The sequence below is a fragment of the Marmota flaviventris genome, chromosome 6 (assembly GCF_047511675.1).
Source record: "Marmota flaviventris isolate mMarFla1 chromosome 6, mMarFla1.hap1, whole genome shotgun sequence".
NCBI classification, from domain to species: Eukaryota; Metazoa; Chordata; class Mammalia; order Rodentia; family Sciuridae; genus Marmota; species Marmota flaviventris.
Genome location: NC_092503.1, coordinates 56,328,186 through 56,336,372, shown reverse-complemented (window position 1 = coordinate 56,336,372; position 8,187 = coordinate 56,328,186). Strand labels below are relative to the sequence as shown.

The 8,187-nt window shown below is 39.2% G+C and overlaps 1 pseudogene; it reads left to right on the top strand.

Annotated features, from left to right (window-relative positions):
- The first annotated feature begins 7,102 nt into the window (after nt 1–7,102).
- Nucleotides 7,103–7,500, top strand: LOC114086958 (small ribosomal subunit protein uS8-like; annotated as a pseudogene).
- Nucleotides 7,501–8,187: the final 687 nt, after the last annotated feature.

The following is an 8,187-nucleotide window of genomic DNA, read 5'->3' as shown; positions in this document are numbered from 1 at the left end:
GTATAATCTTATATAACCTTTAGGATATTTGATCGACTGCATGAAGCCTAAAAGAAAATGCTGAGTCTCCTATCAATTCACACAGGCTCCTCCTCTGTTGGGTACAAGATCTCTTGTCTCTCTCAAGTTTCTCCTTCATGACTCTACCTTTAGCATCCCCTTCATCTATTGTTATTCTCTGCCTTACCTATGGGTCCTGGCCTCCCACCTGGGACCATTTATCTTATCTTAATGTTTTTGTGTCTTTCAGATTCCTCAGACTGCATTATCTACAAGCCAATCTAAAACAAAATTTCTCTTGTTTGACTCTCTTACTTGACTTTTATTAAATGTGCCCCCCCGCCCCGCCCCGTCTCCTTTTAATTCCCACCAAAGATGCCACAAGGTGTGAGAGGAGGAGAAAAGGTAAGGGGTAGGGATATGAACAGTCCATCTTGATGCACAAAATTTAAAGCAGTCTATATCCACTCAAAAGGAAAAGGAAGAGTCTGAATTCTAAAGTATAGAACAGAGGGAAATTAGGAGCAGTGTACCCAAACCCAAGAGTCATAAGGTTTGAGTTCTAAATGTACCTTTGCTTCTAATTGTCTCAGGAACCTTGAATAAGTGGTATCATTTATTTGTTTTTGAGGCAGGATCTCTCTATGTTGCCCAGGCTGGTCTTTTTTTGTTTTGTTTTTTGGTACTGGGGATTGAACTCAGGGGCACTTAACCACAGAGCAACATCCCCAACCCTTTGAAAAAAATTTTTATTTTGAGACAAGATGTCACTAAGTTGTTTAGGGACTCACTAAGTGGCTGAGGCTGTCCTTGAACTTGCAATTCTTCTGCTTTGGCCTTCTGAGTAGCTGGGATTACAGGCATGTGCAACTGTACCAACCTTCATCTTTAAAATGAGGAGATTATATTAAATGTTTACCAAGATTCTTTGATCTCAATTCTTCAGTATCTTCGCTAACACCTAAAATGAAATGACCCAGAAATGTGAAAATTTAGGCACAAACTAGGTTGAATCAATGTATGAAAACAATAAAGTAGATGGTGATTAATAATGATGAACGAATGATCAGAATGAAAGACAAAAAATTTGATAAAGACAAAAATGACTAATACTACAATTTTTAAAAAGATTTAAAATTCTCTCCACCAGAGTGGGCACTTATTATCTATAGATATCACCTATATGCAAAATAAGTACTTGGGGCAATACATGTTCATGAGATTTTAGGTTCTAAATAAATCTTTATTACCAACCAAATATGTTACCTTGGCTAAGCTGTGTAATTTTTTTCTCCAACAGCATTTTTCTCAATACCAATTTCTTTATCTTTAAAGTGAGGTGTCTTTTAATGATCACCATGGTATTTTGCTCTATACTACAGAATTTTAGTATCCCATGCTCTCTCTCTCTCTCCCTCTCTCTCTCTCTCTCTCTCTCTCTCTCTCTCTCTCTCTCTATATATATATATATATATATATATATATATATATATATATATATCCATTTATATATAATATCTATTTAAAAATATTTTCCAATAAAGGTACTGAATCATAAAACCAACCAACATTTTTATTCTAAACAATAGCAAGTAGATCAGAAGTGTAATCAGATCAACATAGATAATTTCCTTCATGAAAGGTTATAGAATTTAACATACATGGTATTTTCCATCTCTGAAGTTAATATAATTATGTTTGCTTTATTCTAATTCATCTGGCCCCAAATGTTTCAAACTAAAAAAGAGAAAGACAAAACCTGTCTGTAGCTGCCTCATCCTCCACACTCATACACACCAGAAGACAGAACACTGGGCCTCCCTCCCCGCTGACTCTAGGTATGTGTTTAGTTTTGTGGCCAGATGGGAGGGAACAGAATAAGGGCAAAGGTACTTATCTCTTTGCATTTTGGAGCTGTCTGGTTCCTTAAAAACATAAAGTCGGTCGGCACAGAGATCACCGTCCTCAGTCCCGTGACTGAGGGTGCCCTTCTGCATCTGGTTCTTAGGAAACCTGACCTCCTCGGCTGGGTCATGACTGCTTTTCTGGGTCCCACTCTGTCTCAGCCCAAACCACTCTTGCAGGAGGCTGCTCTTGGCCTTCTTCTTGGGGTGTCCTGCAGAGAATTCTCCTCTCATTCTCTTCCTTCCATAACTCCACCCTGTCCTCAGGTACCAATGGCCTCTATGCCAAAATCAGGGCAGACACGATATTTTGATGCTTTGGCCTAGACTCCCCCGTCCTTTCTTTCATTAACTATTAAGAGAATTCTTAAAAAAAAATAGCTGTTATCACCTTATGAAACCTAGTCCTACCATTTTATATCTGAAAGGCACCAAGAAGTCCAGAATGTCAGAATACTTAAATCAATGAAAAGACGAGTTTGAGACAATCTTACATCTGCTACCCTTCACTTAAACTAGGACCTATTTGTTTTTCCTCTTCACCAAGAGCAATAAAAATAAAATATGGTCAAGTATATGGGATGAGAATTGACCTAAGTCAATTTGATTGTTCAGTAATTATCAGGTTCTTGTGCCAAATAACTGGCATTAGAGGAGGGTAGAGACTCCACATTCCTTTCTACCAACTCCTTGGCCCCAGGTGGTTCATTATTAGATGAAAACTAGTCTTAGGTCAGTTTCTGCCAAGCCTACAAAACTTTATTAGAAAACAGGCATGGAAATCATCATGGAAACTTTCCTTTCATCTTGGTCAAGTCCCCACACTCACATACTAATAAGCACCTTGCATGAGAAGGAAGCAGACATTACAATATTCTGGCAGTGGCTCAGTGGGCTTCTGGTAGGATCAGATTGCAAAGCCGTCGTACAGATAGATTCTGGCCCTGGAGAACTGCCCAAAGTGTGAGGCTCCTGGACTCGATGCAAAGGTGTGCTCTCCCACACCAGGATGGTGGGACCTAGTACAGTCTTCTGTCTAACCTCATAACTGGACCATTCTTTACCAATTAAAGGAAAACCTTCTTTACATCACTTATGCTAATTGATACACCCTCTCATATAGACTTTATAACAATTGTTATAATGTTTCCATAATCATGTCTAGATGGTGCTTTCCTAATTCGGTTCCTTCAAAGGCTATCCATGCCCCCTGGAGTGATTATTAGAGCAAATGTGCATTTATGTATATACATATGATATATATTACATATATATCATACATATCATAGTGTCTACACTTTAAATTCACAGAGAACTTTCTGGCATCCTCTGCCTACAAATTTGAAACATGATGATTTGAAATACAGTGATTATAATTAGGGGCAATGTATTATATTCTTGAAAATCGCTAAGAATAAATTTTAAGTGCTCTCATCACAAAAATGGCGAGTATATAAGATAATGAATATGTTAAGTAGCTTAATCTAGCAATTCTACAATGTAGACATATTTCAAAATATCATGTTGTACATGAAAAATATAATTTTTATTTGTCAACTAAAAGCCAAATTAATTATTTTTGACATGTTAAACCTGTCCACCACTCTTACCTACATATTGCAGAAGAAATTATAGAAATATGCCAATAAAATTACATTATTATTTTCAGGTTTGCATTCCATCTCAATGTCTATTTCAGAAAATATGTTTGAAAAGAGTAAGAAAGGCAGTTAAAAACAAGGTGAGGAGAGAACAACCTAGGAACCTAGGAAGTTGTTTTAGCTTAATTAAATTATTTCGGGAAAGCAGAGTTTGCTAAAAAGGAGAGTCAGAGAAGAGATAGGGGAAGGAATAGGAGAAAGATTGGGGGAGGGGGCATCTTTCTCCACATACACCCTCTCTACAAAAAAAGCCCAAGCCACTCATAGAGGAGAGACTCCCTTCCTGGGATTTACAGGCCAGACACTGGTTATTTAAAAGTAGCTCATGGAGCCACTGCTCAGTAAAGAACATCGTGGAAAATGCCATTGACAGAGTTAAGAGCCATTCCTCACCTGTTCATCCAAGGAACAAACTGAGTTTTCTCTTTCTCTTAATAATTGTCTCATTTTATTACTAGTTATTGTTGTTAAATTCTTACTGTGCATCACTTATACTTTTTATTTTCCTAGAAAACTTAGTTATTGTTGTCGTTGCTGCTTTTTCCCCAGAATCATTTACCTTTGAAGACAGCTCAGACCTTTGTTCCCTGGGACAGGACGATGACTCACCTGATCAATAATCTTCTCCTTCATCAGTTATAACAACTCGAGCTTTGTTCCCTTTTACTCACTGTTGACATTTGCTTGATAATAAATTAATAGATTAAAAAAAAAGCAGAATAGTTTCACTTGGCAAAATCTTCAGGAACACCTTCAGCACAATTTCCTATTAGTTTACTAAATGTGATCAGTTGCTGGTGTTGAACTTTCCTCTATATAGAGGAATTAGTGGAATAAGAAAAGCAATGAGTCAGAATAAAAAAGAGACCTAGGTTCCTGTCCCAGCTCAAGTGCTCACTCAACGCGTAACAGCTGGTCCCTTCTCTGAATTGAGACAGGACTAGAGGACCTCTAAGGTCTCTTTCGGGGTGTAGCAGTCATTCCTTTAACAGTTTTTATAGAGAATTACCTACATGTGAAGCATTGTTCTGGGTTGTGACTACAGGATACAGTAGTGAATAAAAGAGACCATGTCCCCAACCTCATGGAAGCTACCACACTCCAGTGGGGGAAGAGAAGGAATATGTTCTTACATGCATCCGTGATCTGTCATATTATTTACAGAAGGAAATGAAGTGGAGAAAGGAGGGAGGCTGCTGTTTTATATTGGAGAAGAAAAGGCCAGGGAGTGTCTTCTGGAGGGAGCAGCCAATGCAAAGCCCCTGAGGTGGGAATGTGCTTAGCTTGGTCAGGGGACAGCAAGGGTGCCTCTGTTGCTGCAGCAGAGCAGAAAGGAACATGGAACCAGGGGTGGGGCAGTGGGGGAGGGGGGGGAGGCTGGGGCCAGACACATGCATCAAAAGTCTTTGGCTTGAACTCTGAGAAACTTGGGAAAAACCACTGGAGGATATTTGAGCTGAGAACTGCTGTGGACTGATATGGAAGCAGAATCACTCTGGTGGCAGGCTACAGGGGATATAGAACAAATAAAAAGGCCAGGGATGACAGTGGATCAGAACAGGTTGGGGTGGTGGGAGAGGTGGTAAAAAGTGGTCAGTTTCTAGATAAATCAAGGGGACAAAACCAACAGTTATCAGAAAAAGAAAGGCGTCAAAGACAGAGCTGGGGTTTTTGCAACAGGAAGAATGTGGGATGTTTTCTGTTTGTTAGAGTAGAATGAAGTTCAGCTTGGGACATGTTAAGAACAAGATGCCTGTTAGCTGTCTGGGAGAAGATGTGGCAGCCTGTTGATATACAAGTCTGAAATTTAAGAGAGGTTTGAGATAGACACACATGGCAGACCCTGGTGTTGTCTTGCCAGCATCGAATTGGCACAGCCTGTGGTCACCTATGACTTGGTGATTAGTTCCCAGGCCTGCTGTGGCAGATGCAGGCTTAAGGTAGCCTCCATGATTTCTGCCTCCTGGTATCCTCACTCCTGTGTGATGCCCTCCACTTTCAGTAGTGTGGGACCTGTGATATGAGTGGAATGAAGTCAATGAAGCTAGGTAAGTGTGACTCTGTGCACATGTGTTCCATAAAATGGAGTGGCTGTTGCTAGGGCCTTCCTTTCTCTTGCTGACTGCAAGTGGCCATGTTGAGTAATCCTAAGTGGCAAAGAACTGTATCCCTTAGGAATCTGGCCAATAACCAATCAGTCCTATGCCCACAAGAAACTTGTGAGTGGAGAAGGAGACCCTGAAGACATTCCCTGTCATAGGACTGTTTTTGGCTTGTGCACAGATGGAGAAGAGTAGAAGTCCTGGAGAGTCAATGTCCCCAGGAGCAAACTTTAATCAGTGAGTACTAGGAGTTGATGTGCAGAAACCCCAGCTTCCCAAGTCTTTTGAGGATGAATCAGAGTAGTGCAGTTAAGACCCAAGGACAAGCAGGTCAAAAGAACAGAAGGAAGAGTCTGGAAACAGACACATGCTGGAATGGACACTTGTTTATAATATAAGTGGCACTGAAGAGTGGTAGAAAAAGAGAGGTTGTGTTAATAAATGATGTTAGGCCAATGAGATGTTTATATGGGGAATAAGCAAAACTTGTCCTCTGTCTCACTTCATATGCAAAAATCAGTTGCAGGTGGATGGTGGATCTAATTCCGAAAGGGAAAAAAGCAATAAAGATTCTAGATAAAAACGAAAGGATAATTTTCTATCCTTGGGATGGGCAAGGATTTCTTAATCGGGAATTGTAAAGAATTAACTGTAAAAGACTGATAAATTGGATAACCACCTAAAATTAGGAATCTGTTTATAACAAGACACCATTAAGTGAACAAACCACAGAAAGGGATAAATTGTGACATTTTAAACAAATATTCTATATTTAAGCCACATAAAGTCCTACAGATCAACGAGTAGAAAAATGACATAAGAAAAAAATGGGGGAAGGTCAGGCATTTGTCAGCTCCTTGTTGAATGGCTAATAATATGTGAATGAGGCTGAACCATTTTAGACATCAGAGAGTGAAATTAAAACCATAGTGAGATATTTCTATAGATCCATCAAAAGGATAAAGTTTTAAAAAGGTGTTTGCTGAGTATTAGCAAAGATATAGAGCCACTGGTACAACTACTTTATTTAATTTAATGTAATTTTTTAATTTATGGGGGCACTAGAAATTGAAGGGATGCTCTACCACTGAGCTATGTCCACCTTTTTCACTTTTTATTTTGAGTCAGGGTCTTGCTACACTGTTCAAGCCAGCCTTGAACTTGCAATCCTCCTGCCTCAGCTTCCCAATTCACTGGGATTACAGGTATGTGCCACCATGCCTGGCTGGTACCATTTCTTTAGAAAACTGGTACTATTGACTACAACTGAACATATATATACACTGTGATACCATAGTTTTATTCCAAGTTACATACCTAAGAGAAATGGCCCATTTGGTCACCCACAGACATGTATAAAAATTCTTAGCAGGATTATTTGTAATAATTAAAAAAAGGAAAACAGCTCTTTCCTCCATCTTTTCGTGCCGCCATAATGGTGCACAGGAATGTCCTGGCTGATGCTCTCAAGAGCATCAACAATGCTGAAAATAGAAGCAAACGCCAGGTCCTTATTAGGTAGTTCTCCAAAGTCATTGTCCGGTTTCTAACTGTGCTGTGCTGATGAAGCATGGTTACATTGGCGAATTTGAAATCACTTATGATTACAGAGCTGGGAAAATTGTTGTCAACCTCACAGGCAGGTTAAACAAGTGTGGAGTGATAAGCCTCAGATTTGATGTGCAGCTCAAAGACCTAGAAAAATGGCAGAAAAATCTGCTCCCATCCCATCAGTTTGGTTTCATTGTATTGACAATCTCATCTCACATCATGGACCACAAAGAAGCAAGATGAAAACACACAGGGGGAAAAATCCTGGGATTCTTTTTCTAGGAATGTAAAACATACGTATAATAAAATGCCTCCGTGGACTCTCCTTCTAAAAAAAGGAAAACAACTCAAATGTCAATCAGTCATAGGATGGATGAACACGGTTAGTCCAGCCACACAGTGAAACATCATTCAGCCCTGAAAGTGGACAAATCACTGCCTCACACCATACCAATGAATCTCACAAGGACTGTATTGAACAAAAGAAGCCTTTGGGGTGAGGCTGTGGAATGAAACACAAAGAACTTCAAATTCATCTAAGATACTGTTCTTGTTTGATACAGAACTTATATGTGAAACAAAAGTTAAAAATTGCTAACTTTTTAAGTCTGGATAATGAGTACACAGAGGCTTGCAACAACACTTTTTGTAGTTTGGGGTATTTAAAAAATATGCAGCCTCCTCCAAAAATAAAACCAAGCCAGTATCTGGTGTGTGAGCAGAGGCAGTAAAGATCCCATATTAAGGCCTTTTATTTCTTTACTAAAACTCCTAACTTTTATATCAGAGTTTAATTTACAATTCTCATTATTTTGCTTCATTAGTGTTTTAGTCAATTCAGGCTGCAATAGCAAAAAAAAGCATAAACCAGGTGGCTTGAATAACAGAAATTTATTTCTCACAGTTCAGGAGGCTAGAAGTGCAAGGTCAGGTGCTAGCAAGGTTGGTTTCATTCTGTGTTCTCTTCTT